The following is a 14,494-nucleotide window of genomic DNA, read 5'->3' as shown; positions in this document are numbered from 1 at the left end:
ATATGGAGTATAAGCATTATAAGGAAAATACATATCCCCAAAATAGGAGTAAGGCCTCTACCAAAGGCAATCTAGAATCTCAAATAAGACTCAAATTTTTTATTGTTAAGAACTCAAAGTCAAATTCCCCAATTGACAAGGATGGCTTAGCCAATAGAAAACATGAGTATACATAGGTACAAGAACATCCAGAAAAAACAAAAAAAAATCAAGGCACTTCAATACCAAGCAAAAGTAAATAGTAGATGATAAATGTGTTGATTCTAACACCAATCAAGTATAGGCCATTTGATATTATATACACTATGGATTCAGTCAGTTTGATGCGTGGTGACCAACATAACAGAGATGCAAGGGTTTCTAAAGTTGCCAATATTGAAGAAATTGAAAATTTAATGTTATTTGAATCAGATCCAGACTCAAAAGAGCCCGATGTACCTACAAAGGAAATATCTTCAGAGAGAAAGTGCCAAATGTTGGATCTGCCAGATATCACACCTATCAAAGAGAACCAATATAAAGCTTCCAAATTCTGACAGACTCCATCAGAGATCAGAAGTACTCCATTCACCCCAATAGAGTAGCCTTACAAAGAGAAGGATTATAATTGTGAGGGCTCTCTAACAAAAATGGTTCAAGAATTCTTAAAAAAAGAAGACAATACAGAGGTAGATTTATATGATTTGAGTTCAAGAGATGAGAATTTGGAACAACTTACAGATGAATTAGTTTAGGTTTTTAGCTTTGAAGAAATCAATAACAGTTCAGAGGCGCACAAGGAAGAACTAATCCAGAGAATCATCAAATTAGGGGGTAGTACTTATACTTGTGATGATCTTAGAAGAGATTTGATGAGTATAGAGGTAGAAGATAAAGCTAGAAGGCAAGATCAAAGCATTGACAGGAAGGCAACAGATCTAGGGAACATAGTTGATAATATTACAGAAAATGGTATTGAAGAGCTTCAGACAGATATTATTAATAAGATCATTAGTGAGTTAGAATCTGAAAATATAGAGAGGAAGGATATTCAAAAGAAGACCAATGATTTAAAGCTCAAGAAAGTCACAGAATACCTTGGGATCTAGCAGAATCAGGATAGTTTAAGCTCTCCTAACTTTGGCAAGGCCAAAGGTAAAAGGGGTAGAAGATCTTTAAAGGACCTGAGAGAAGTAGAAGGGCTTAGTAGAGAGTAGTAGAAGATTGATCAGCTTTTTAATGTTGGGAAGGGGAAGTGCCTTCCCAAAGAGACATGAAGATAACTATATGGAACACTAGGGGATTACATGCCCCTAGCAAGAAAAGGTTAGTAAAAGAAAATCTCAAATCCTTTGATTCATATATCATTATAGTTCAGGAAACTAAGCTTAATAAGGATGAAGCAATTAAATTAGATAAAATGTTAGGCATATGGAGTTCATTCTTCTAAGAATATGTGGGAGCATTGAGTGGTTTAGGAGTTTTATGGAATCCTAGGAAGGTATATCTTAGCTATCTTCATCATTGTCCTAATTGAATTAGCTCGAGTGTCAAGAGTCTTAAGTTTGATTTGCAGTTTATTCTTATTAAAATTTATGGTCTTATTAGTTATTTGGATAAAAAATAGGTTTGGAATGAGATTAGTAGTTTCATCCTAAACTTTAAGGACAATGCCTTTTTGATAAGAGGAGATTTCAATACCATTTTAGACCTTACAGAAAAGACAGGTGGTATACATCACCTCTCACAATCTTTGTAAGATTTCAAAATGTGGGTTAGTAAACATTACATGATAGATGTCCCCACAAGCAATGGAATCTTCATGTGGAATAATAGGAGAAAGGACTTTGCATATATTATAGAGAAATTAGATAAGTTCTTTATCATAAGTGAGCTAGTTAATAGTAATTTTAATTTTCAATCGTCAATTTTGCCTATTGATAGGTCAGATCATTATCTAGTTTGACTGAGACTCTCAGAACCTGACAAACCCACTAGGAACCCCTTTAAATGTGAAAAAATGTGGTTCCTAAATCCAAATTTCATTGATAACATTAAAATTTGGTCAGGACAAGATAAAGTAGAAGGTTTGAAGATGTTTGTGTTTGTCTCTAAATTAAAGTTACTAAAAGAGCATATCCTAAAATGGAATAAATACCATTTTAACAATATTTTCAAAGAAAAGCTAGAAATAGAAAATGAACTTAAAAACCTAAATCTAGATATTATAAAGAATGGTATGAACAATGAAAGCTATTAGCTAGAAAAAGAGTTATTGGCGAAACAAGAGTTAATCTTATCAAAAGAAGAAACCTTATGGCAATAGAAATCTAGGGAAGAATGGCTGGAAGAAGGAGATCGTAATACAAAAAAATTTCATAACTCAACTTTATATAATAGATCTAAGAATAAAATTACTAGTATCAAAAATCACTTGTGTATCCAAGTCAAAAAGCCAAGCGATATTGCAGATACATTCATAACCCATTTTAAGAATATACTAAACAACTATGAAGGATCTAATAAGGTGGCACAAGATAAGATGCTTAAATTTATTTTTAAACTTATCACAGTTGAAGATAATAATTTTTTAAATAAACCCATCACCTTTGATGAGGTCAAATTAGTAGTTTTTAACATGAATCCTGATAAATCTCCTGGACCTTATGGTTTTCAGGTCTTTTTCTTCCAAAAATGGTGGGACACTATTGGGTTCGACCTATGGAAAGCCATTGAAGCCTCAAGAAATGGAGGTGCTCTAATATTGGAATTTAATTTCTCTTTTTTCACTTTAATTCCTAAAAATAATGATCCTAAGATGGCGAGAGATTTCAGGCCTATTGCTCTCTACAATATGATTTATAAGATCTATTCCAAGATCATAGCAAATAGGCTTAAAGGTTTCCTATCTAAATTGATTTCCGAGGAACAAATAGGATTTGTTCTTGGGAGATCTATACCTGATGGTATAATTACTATACAAGAAACAATTCATTCAGCTAGCAAAAGTAAGGAACGATGTATGTTTATGAAGCTTGATATTCAAAAAGCGTACGATATGGTAGATTGGAGATTTTTGTGCAAAGTTCCCAAAGCCTTTGGATTCTCCTATCAATGGATTAATCTTAGTTTTAAAATCATATCTACACCTAAAATCTCTATTTTAATCAATGGCATGCCTAAAGGTTTCTTTGAAATCTCCAGGGGTATTCGGCAAGGTGACCCGTTATCACCTTCTCTTTTCATCATTATGACTGAAGCTTTTGGGAGAGTCTTAATAGGTGCTCATCAGAACCGGCTACTTTTTGGTATTACCATCACTAGAAATGTTCCAAATATCACTCATCAAAAATATGCTAATGATACAATTCTCCCTAGGAAAAGCACTATTGTTGAAGCTTCTGAGTTTAAATCCATCATAAATTCATATATGATGGCTTCAGGATAGAAAGTGAATGAGGATAAGTTTGATATTTTCTTTATAAATAAAAATGAAGATATGAAAGATAGGATTTGTGAGCTAATGGGCTATCGAAAAGGACAATTCCCTTGTAAATATTTGGGAATTGTGCTTGAAAAAGGCTCCAAATCCTGCAAAGTATGGCATAACACAATTGAGAAATTGGATGCTAGGATTAGGGGTTGGAAGGATAAGTGGCTCTCCAAAGTAGGTAAGGTCACTAAAATTAGTTCAGTTCTTTTTGCTATCCCAATTTATCCCCTGTCCTGCCTCCCTCTTTCAAAGAGTTATCGCAGTAAATTAGAATCTAAATTGAGGACTTTTCTCTGGAAGGACTATGATGAAGATAAAAAATTGGCTTTAATCAAATGGGAAAATATTTGCAAGCCTAAAGAAATGGGTGGACTTGGTATTAAAAATCTAGAATGGAAAAATGAAGCCTTGGGAGTAAAATTGGTATGGTGACTATACACTAAAAGGACCAAAAATGGGCTAAGTTATTATATAAAAAATATCTAAATGTGGAAGACCCAATATCTATATTTAGAATGATCAATCCCCCTAGGGGTTCCAAAAGCTAGAACTTTATGTTGAATTTTCATGATCTTATAGGTAAGTTCCTCACTTGGGATGTTGGCATAGGAGATAAAGCCTTATTTTGGGAGGATTTCTAGAATGGCCACCCCCCTCTTGTTTCCAAACCTTACCCAAAACATTTAAAGGAAGTGTTAATCTCTCATTGGGGTAATGAAGTTGGCAAATAAAAAACTAAGATTCTGATTAATGGTGTGGCTAGATGGGTTTGGAGATCGGTGGAAGACGTGGGTTTTGAAAAGGCAGAAGTAGAAGCTTATATCAAGATTATCTCTGATAAGGTAGTCAAGTAGTCAAAAAAACTGGATAAGCTCATTTGGGCAGCTGCCAATGATGAGAACTACAGAGTTAAGGATGGTTATAATGCTATACTCTACTCTCAAAGTTGAGATAATATTGATATCCCACTCAAACTTTGTTGGGATGGGGCTTGCCTCCCTAAGGCTAGATTCTTCCTATGGTTAGCCTTTCAAAACAAGATCTTAACTACTAATAAGTTAAACAAATTTGGGATATATAGTCCTTCAAGATGTGTGCTATGTAAACAAAACTTTGAGGACTTTAATCATTTGCCTTACTTAATTTCTGGGAATGTCTTAGATCTAAACTAGGTTGGTCTTCGTTGTTCCCAAAAACTTATAGGGATCTTCTTATTAGTTGGCCAAGAAACTTGGTTAAAGGCATTTACAACAAAATTTAGAATATATTTCCATCAATAGTCTCTTGGGAAATTTGGAAGGAAAGGAACGGGTATATTTTTCAAAATTCTGAATTGAAGGTTGAAGAGCTAACCTTAAAAATTGAGGCTAGTATCATGGAAGCTATTAACTCTCAACTTAGGAAATGTATGAAAGAAGAAGGATCCTTCTCTTTCTAGGATGGGCTTATGAAAAATAATTGGGTCAATCTGATAAACCCCACCCCCCCCCCCACCCCTTGTCTATCTTTAAAAAAGCAAAGAAGACAGGGCTAATTGTAGATGGTCCCCTCCCCTGATGGGATGGGCTAAGCTCAATTTTTATGGAGCTTCTTGTGGCAATCCTAGGATTGTAGGAATTGGTTACATTATTAATAATTATTCTATTCAATGGTTAGCCAAAAAGGCAATGGCCATTAAGCCCACCTCCAACAACCTAGCCGAACTCGAAGCATTGGAAGAAGGATTGCACTTGAGTTTGGAGGTAGGGATTACCAAAGTGGTTATTGAAGGTGATTCTCATATTATTTTAAATTGGATAAGGAAGTGATCTGCCACTAACTGGGTCATTAACTCAAGATTAGATTTTTTCCTTGAGCTTCTTGATCGTTTTGAGGATTATCGAATTTGTCATATTTACCGCGAAGGCAATGTCAAAGCAAATTAGCTAGCAAATAAAGGGGTTGATGGTCTTAACAATCATCTAATTAAGGAGTTATCCTTCTAATTCTATTATGATTTTATAATCAGGAAGTTTATTCCTTAAGTATAAGTGTGTTGTATTCATAATATAATATTTTAGAGCCTTCTTCATATTATGACATTAGTGCCCATCCTATTAATAATGATGGTGTAAAATTATGGTCGACTCTGATTATGAGTGTTTATACTTTAGTAATATAGAAATTGGGTTTGAAACAAAGTGTTGGCATCATCCTCATCAATTCATGATGGGATTATTGATTATTCTTAACACTTCCCTTTATTTCCAGCATGACTTGGCTCATTGGTGTCAGTACCATGATGAGGCATGTTAGTGGCTTCTAGACTTGTCTGTGATTATTTTTTATGGGATTGCTTCATCATGAAACTTGTCAATTTCCCTTTCAGTGACTATGGACACAAACACCATGGTTTATCACACCAAAGAAGCCAGGACTATGGCTTTTCGTGGCTCAGTGAAACCAAAATGTTGGAATAGGATCTTGAATATGTTAGATGACATGTCTAGGATTGCAGTGGGGAGGGTGATCAGTGAAGGCCTATTCAACTACAGCTACAGCTGGAGAACTAATAACAGCATTATTGCAACCTTCATTGGTTGTTTAACCAGAGCAAAGGTAGACCATGACCTGACTATTCAACTCTGTAATGATATTTTTCAAGCCACATGGCATAAGGGGTTAGAAAATTTAGTTAGAAGGATCTATAGAAAATTGAGGATTCCACTTCCAGAGAGATATATGGCTTCCCCTCCAAGTTCCTCTGAGCTAGACATGGCATACCACAGGCCCTCTTTGATCATTTGGGAAAGCCTCAAATTCTATAACCAGTGGCCCAAAATGGAGGCGACTATCAAATTCTTTCTACACTAGAGGGGTATTGTAGTTGAAGCTGATAGGAGGTGGCTAACAAAGTATCTCAATGTATTTCATGCATACATTCACCTAGGAGTCTCTTTTGAAAACCTAGAAGCCATCATTTTTTGCACCCCCAATGCAGATAAGACTAGTAGATTGAAGGCTTGTTTCGAGCTTCCCCCAAATTTCCTAGTGGAGAACCCTAAAGACATTTTTGAAGTCATTATGGAATTTCTAAGGTAGGGCTTGCTAATGGACAAGATCATAGCTCCTTCCAGTATATAGAAAGTTATCAAGATTTTTGCAATCTCATATTGACAAGGGTTTATATGTATTTAGTAGGTTTAATACTATGCACTAAATAGCGCTAGATATTTTGGGTTTCAATGTACATCATCGTGTATGTAAAGACTTTTATATATTAATAATATCAGATTTCCACAATCCATTGCTAAAGATGATATTGCTTCTGGATTTGATTGTGTAAGTTTTTTTATCATCAATGTTTTGGATCACACTCTATGATCCATCATCAAGATGAGAGAAGGATGTAATAAGTATGCAAACTAGCCAAGCCAAGCAAAATAAAAATGAGAGAAGGGGAGGAGGAGCATGCATCACGAAGCAGAGAAAGAAAGAGATGAAAAAAAAGAAAAATTAAAAATTAAAAATGAATTCTACTAAACTAGAAATAGGACATAGAGCAGAAAAAGCAAGATAGAATGAACAAACAAATGAAAGAGGGGAGAGTATAGAAATATACGAGAGAAAGAGTTATATAATTAATATATAGAACTAGTTATGCTTATTTGGATATGGACCTCTTTTTTATTGTTCCCTTATTTGGTTTTGATCTCTCTTCCCTGTTACTTGTGATAATGGATGGCGGGAAGTTAATTTTCTATTAGTAATGGTGGGAAGTTTATATCCACTTTTCAAATTCATTTCATTGATTAGCAGTATAAGGACTATGTTAACTAATTCTTGACCTACTCAAATTTTACTAAGTAGGTTTGAGTATTACCAATTTTGGCTTAGATTTATATGTTCCAATTATAATGTTGCAGAGATTGGTTTGTATATTTAATTTTATCAAGATTTAGTTCTTCAAAAGGCAATATCGATTTGATCATCTTTTGAGAAAAATAGGGTTTTCATTAGATTTTCCAAGGTAGGGGAAGATCGGGGCCCTCTCTTTGATACTTGTTTGGATAAGGATTCTGTAGTTCTAATAATCCCTTAGTTGGTTATACCCTTCTCCATTGTTTTGGTTTTATATAATAGAATGGTGAATGGTTTTTGCTCATTTAGTAATAATGGAAGACAATTTCTATTTATAACCTTGATATGTTACAATAAGTGGTTGTGAGGTTCTGATTACTAACATATGCTCATCTAGTTCTACTGGGTAGGTATGAGGAAAAAAACTCTCAACTAAGAAGGTAATTTCTTTTTCTATAATGGTGATGTTTAGATTGGTCTAGATATCTATTTTCTCTCATGTCTCAGCCCTTACATTAGGCAGTATCAAATTGATGGTCTTATGGTCATGAGAATGGTGTTGTTAGTTTTATGGAATCCTCTATTTGGCAATATTGTGAATTGGCAGGTGGTATTAGCTAGCAAAAAGATTAAATCTAGAATTTAATTATAAATCCGTGGTTATTCGTTTATGATAGTCATTACAATATTTGTATTAATTTAGTAAAATTTTAGGATGACCGCTACTAATATAGCTGGTTTCAAAATGAAGGGGATGTTCTCCACTTGAGATAGATAAATTCTTAAGATTGATAGGCCAAGGATATCGGTTTTTAACCCTCTCTTAGTTGGTTTTGGACTAGTAGGATTAAGTATTTACCTCTCTCGTAATCTCTTTATATCTCTTGTAGCTCTTTCTTTAAAATTTTCCTCTTTTTTTCTTTCATTTCTTTAGAATATTATAATGGGTAGTGTTTTGATTACTATACCTTGTATCTTGATCCTTTTTATGATCTCATTTGGTAAGTTTTCCTAGAGTATCTTATAGATTGGAGCATATATTTTACTCTTTTATCCATGGTATGGAATTGTATACATATTATCTGGACAATAGATTTTCTTTCTTGTGTCTTCGATTGTTTGCTAACATTTTTTTTACCTAGCCCAACTTGAGGAGAGGACTGTTCGATGGTGTAGTATCTCTCACTTAAGGGATACAAACTGTACCAATTTGTTAAGCTATGTAAGCATAACTTTTAGATGTGATGTATATTTTCAAAAGGGTTTGTTCCCTCAATTCTATAAAACAATTTACAATTAATTATTTTCACTGGGGTATGCACCTTTTAAATTTGTAATAATATAGGACTTATGTCCTAGGCTAGACTAGAGGTTTTCTTCTCTATTCTTTCCTACCAGTGCCTGCATGAATGGATTTAAGCTACTATAAAACTTTTTAATTTCTATAATATTAATCAAGGGCTCAGACATTCACCAATTTAAAAAAAAATGTTACATTAAATATTTTAATATTCTCTTAATTTAATTTAATCATAACTGAAAATCACATCTAACCCACAAAACTAAATAAGTAAAATGATTTTAAAGAAAAAGTACTAAATCAATTTCAAGGGTCAAAATCTCGAATTCATGTCACTTAACAAATTCAAAAGGGTAAATAACTCATATACATGTCCTATATTTTAGAAAAATTGGCTCAAGGTTAGGATTTGGACTCGAGAACCATCTCCCCTCTTTACCATTGAGATGTATTGCAATAGGGCGCACTCATCTTGGCAATTCAAGGAAGTTGATACCTAATACCTTCAATCTGCATAAAAGTAGAACATGTACATATACATATATATCTAAACTAAATAGGAAATGGTGGGGAGTAGTGCATCGTGTATATCCAGACTAGCAAGTGACTATGACTCCCTCCCTCAACCACATAAAAAATGTCAAACATAAAGTAAAACATACATGTACACCAAACACATGCAAGTATGGGGTAAATAACCATAGAAAACTACATATAAATCATCCATCTAGCTATCATCATGAAATAACTTAGAATCACTATATAAACATACAAAGCATCATCATCAAAAGGATAAACATAAACACATAAAATAACCGAGTATCAAGTAGCTCATCAAATATATAAACTGAGTATGAAATAACATCCAATCAAATCAGGTAACCAAGTACCACTAAATTATAACACAACCATAAAAACTAACCTAAAAAAAATTGACAAAATAACATGAAAAGTAAACTAGGGGTAGGCATTACAACTATCATCATAAATCAACCCCAAATGTGTTAGTAGGATACTACAATGCATTGGAAGCCTCATACCCCTAGGAATTGGTATCAACACTTATGTCACAAGTTCCTCATGAACCTATCATGATCCCAATACTATCCTTGCATCCACTCATTAATCTATCAAAATTAATAACTTGGGATGTGGCAAGTATAGCCTAATAGATGTATTTGCATTTGGTTCCTTGTCCATGGATCCACACACATGAAGATTTCCTTCCCATCAAGGCCCACAATATGAGACACAATCTAGACAATAACATCTTGGTTCATCTACCTTTCTATCCAATGGCATAATAAAAAGAAAGGAAATGGGTCCAGACATCAATCAGTCTTTATATATAGGTCTCCCTCCTTAGGATGACTAACTCCTACTTAAGAGATAAGTATCCAAAATCACATATGTTATCACTAAGGGGGTATCTTAAGCCATGAAGAAAGTGAGATAAAGGCTCCCATCAAAGCCTATATAAAACCTAGGAATCATAGCTTTGGATTTGGCCATGATATGAAATTGGGGTACTAAATTCCCTAACATGAATCTTTTTGGTAGCCAACACATCTTGCTAGAAATCAAATACATCTACATATAAGAATTTAATAAATCTTATGATAATATATTTGAAGAAGAATTTTGAGTAGGTTACACTATCCTCCATTAATCATCCATCAACCTCATTAAACTTCTACTTGTCCATCTCAAGCTCATGGATTTAGGCAAACCAACTATTGTACACATTAATAAATTGAAAGATGAGGCCAAACTCTTAAGATTTATGGGATTTTAACCACATCAAAAACATAAGAGGATAGCATATGTCCATATCTACAAGTTAGACTCAAAGGCTTAGTTTGGGGAAGAGGAAGTCTCTAGTCACAAAATTGAAAGATAAAATGAAAAAATCCTAAAAGAAAGAGGAGTCCTTTGGTGAAAACCACTCTAGGGAACCTTTTCACCTAAAAAAGGTATAAATAAAAGATGTATCTACTAATAAAAGCCTCTCTGAGGTCCCTAAAGATGAAGACTTCCTTCTTCCTAAGTACATACCTAAAGTACAATCCATTCTTATAGAGGAAACCAATTTGTTTAATTGTAGGACACTAGATATTCCAAGAATTGCATACATAGCAACATCACTATTAGAAGAAGAATATGAAGACCATATTAAGATCATTTGGGAAAATAATTTCAATTTTTCATGGTCATTATTGACTCCTAAAAACACTCTAAGGGGAATAATATCATTTTTATGGGAAGCTTCAGTGAGTGCAAGACATCATTTCTTTTGATTGGGAAGCATTTGGGATTTTAGAAGATGACTGTTTGTATGATTATAAAGGAAAGGGTTAGAGTGCATAAAAGTAACTTTAGGTGATGCACTAGACTTTGGAATGAATAAACAAGATGCACAAGATATCCTAACTATGATATCAAGACCAAAACATGAAACCACTTGAGTAATATTTGTATATCATTCATAAGTGTATAAAATGAGAAGAAATGATATAAAATAGCATATTTTGATCAATACATCCACGCAAAAAGTTAGATCCCAAAAGGACTCATAGGTGGACTATTAGATGAAATATACTCATAAAGAATGTGTTAATCTTATATTGGTTTAGAAATATGAGTGAAAATATACTTAAGTCATTTACTTAGTTCATGACAAAAAAGTAATGTATGTCGAGCATAAGTTGTTAGATAGTATATGTCGAGCAAGAGATCTACAATAAATGTCGAGTAACTAGTAAGTGTTGATTCACTCAAGTTTTGAGCAGATAGTAAGTGTCAAGTCATTTAGATGTCGAGTGATCAGTGGATGCCGAGTCATTCAAAGGCTAAGTTACAACATTGAAGAGATAGTGGATGTCGAGCATCAAACACTTTAAGTTCTGATTAATACAATTTTGACATTTTTTTTGTAATGGCACAAACTACTATGTAAACTATTTTGGAGCGAACTTGAGGATTTTTTTTGCGATCTTAGATGATAAGGACGAATATTTATTGAGAAACCCTATGCAATACAATGCAGCCAATCAAAAAAAGGGAAGGATTAAGAGGCAATATGGGTGAATCACAATCATTGATTCATAACTAACCCTAAGTCACCTAGGTCTTCTTAAGGAGGAAAAACCCTAAACTTTTTATATGTGTGGAAGGAGAAAAGAGAGAAGTTTGCATGCACAAATAGAGTATTCATGGCAATTAAGGTATGGTGAATTGAGATACATTGCAGAATCAATTAAAGGGGAATAGAGAAAAGGAATTAGAGGAGAGAAGAGATACATTTTATTAGTAAAGATCAAGTACACATCAAAAAAATGGTGATGTGTTATCTAGTAGCATAGTGCTAACCGTAGGATCATTGTTGAGACATTCTAATATGTGAATAAGTTAAATCTCTTAACAAAGTAGTCTTAACAGGCTATTGTAAATCCTTTAACAGGGTGCTTACTTCATTGTAAGTTAAATTCCTTTTACCAGGCACACTTCTTTAGAATAGGATGTTGAAATCTTTAATAGGGTAAGATCTAACAATATTGTAAGCCTTTAATAGGGCAGACCTTTCACAAGGTAGACCATGTTTCATGATCAAATATTGTAACCTTCATTGGATATAATTCATTACTACAGTAGTGGAGATTTTTGGGTTTCATTCCCACCCCAATTTTACCTTCTCATTGGAGGGTTTTGAGGTAACCAAATATCTTGTGTCAGAAATGTGTTGCATTGAAAAGAAGGAAACAGATAGCTATTGATGAGAGTGACACACATTACCAAGAAATTAACACTACTAGATTATTTGTAGATATAAATAAAACGAAATTTGATGCCGCAATTGTAGCTGAGATGGAAAAGAATGGAGCCCTAACTGAAGAGGTCAAAAATCTCAAAATAGAAAAAGAAGTCCAATTAGTATTGTTGAGGTGACTGAGCAGAAGAAGAAAGTTGAAGAAGACAAAGTCATGATTGAAGATGAAAAAATGATACTGACCAACAAACTGAAAGAGATGACATCAGAGGTGAATAGAATTGCTCACATGCAATTAGAAACATTGAATCAAATGATGATTTCAAATTACAAATTGAATGGAAAAGTTATTGAGATCACAACACTAAAGTTGTAGAATGAGCAACTGAGAAATGATTTGAAAAGAGAAAAATAATTTGCTAAAAGTTTCAATAGACCTAGTGAAGCCATCAAGTATTATGATCAATTGATGAGATCTCCTAGATCCAATAGTGATACTACTAGATTGGGTTACACTAGTACTGAAGAAGGAGAATCATCTAAAAGTGGTAAAAAAAGGAATGTCAATGGTCAGAACTCCAAACCTACTTGTCATAATTGTGTAAAATTAGGACATAATGCTAATGTTTGCAGAAGAAACACTGCAAATCAAAATCTTAAGAAGAAGTTTGTGGGTCACTCCCACAAGTGCAACAAGCAAGGACATCAAGCGCACGAGTGTAGAACCAAGACCATAAGCACACAAATATTTGAAGGATACTACTATAACTATTAGAATTATGGACATAGAGAATTGTTAGAAATAGGGATTACTGAGAGGGGGGTGAATCAATAATCTACAAAATTTAGTCACCAATTAGATATTATTTCTTACTTTAAACCATGCATAACAAAGTAATAAAGTAATGCTGAATAGTAACAATAAAAATGCACAAAGATAACTCATAACACCATATTTTGTTAACTAGGAAACCCTAGCAAAGGGAAAACCCCGGTGGGGATGATAACCACTAGATAATATACTAATATATAAGTTCCTTATTAGAGGATAGACCCTATTAGGACCCAATGAGAAAATTTAGTATAAGGAATCCTTGTTAGGAGATTTTGAATCCCTATTAGGAGTTGTAGTATAGAAAATGCAAGATGAGCTCACTACCCAAACATGCACTTCCAATTACAAGAAGAGCTCACTACCCAAACAAGTAATCAAACTTCTAGAATATAAGTACTATATCTTCTTCCTCAATTGATCTCTAGTATTCAACTTGATCTTGGATCAAAAAGTAGCTTATACAAAACTTCATATATATCACTTTCACAGTAAGTTTGCACATCATAATATTCGCACAACTTTCATCACAAATTACACTTCTTATCACAAGATGTCCTTTGCATAAGTACTATGCCTTTACACAAATTTTTGCTAGGTTGGCTAAGACCACAATCCACTTTTCCAACTTAGAGTAAAAATCTAGGATGTCGGCCCTAATTGGACAAGTAATTATTTTATAAACAAAATAATTCTTTCCTTCAATTCTATTGTCTTGTTTTATTAAAACATGATTATCTCTATTTTTTATAGTCTGTACTAACTTTTGAGGTTATACATGTCATCACCAACATTAATACTATCTCCATCTAACTTTGCTAGTCATAATATGACATAAACAACAAGTTATAAGAAAAACAATACAATGTTGTATACCCCAAATTCTATACTTAGACAATTTTCTAAGTACCAAACATTAAGTATCTTTATTTCTAATGTTTTCTATAAGCATGTACATCATGTGTTGCCATAAATGATAGCAATTACATATCTCTATTAGCCAATTGTCAAAAATCTCCCCCTTTGGCATTGATGGCTATAAAATAGAGAAAATTGGCTAAGTAACAAAACTACATAAACATAATAACATTGCATCTATTACATTTTTCCATCTTTACATATGCTCCCCCTTGCAATATACTTTACAATATTTTTCTCTCTTAGATGTACTTCTACCCTTAACAAGTTTCATGTGTACTTCTCCTTTGACACCAATGACAATGGTCAAAATGTCAAAATCTATCCAAAACTACCACAAAAATGTTGTCCTTCCTTAAGCTGATA

This window comes from Cupressus sempervirens, chromosome 3 (assembly GCF_028749045.1).
Source record: "Cupressus sempervirens isolate cs-2001-9-10 chromosome 3, ASM2874904v1, whole genome shotgun sequence".
NCBI classification, from domain to species: Eukaryota; Viridiplantae; Streptophyta; class Pinopsida; order Cupressales; family Cupressaceae; genus Cupressus; species Cupressus sempervirens.
Note: the sequence above shows the minus strand (reverse complement) of the source record.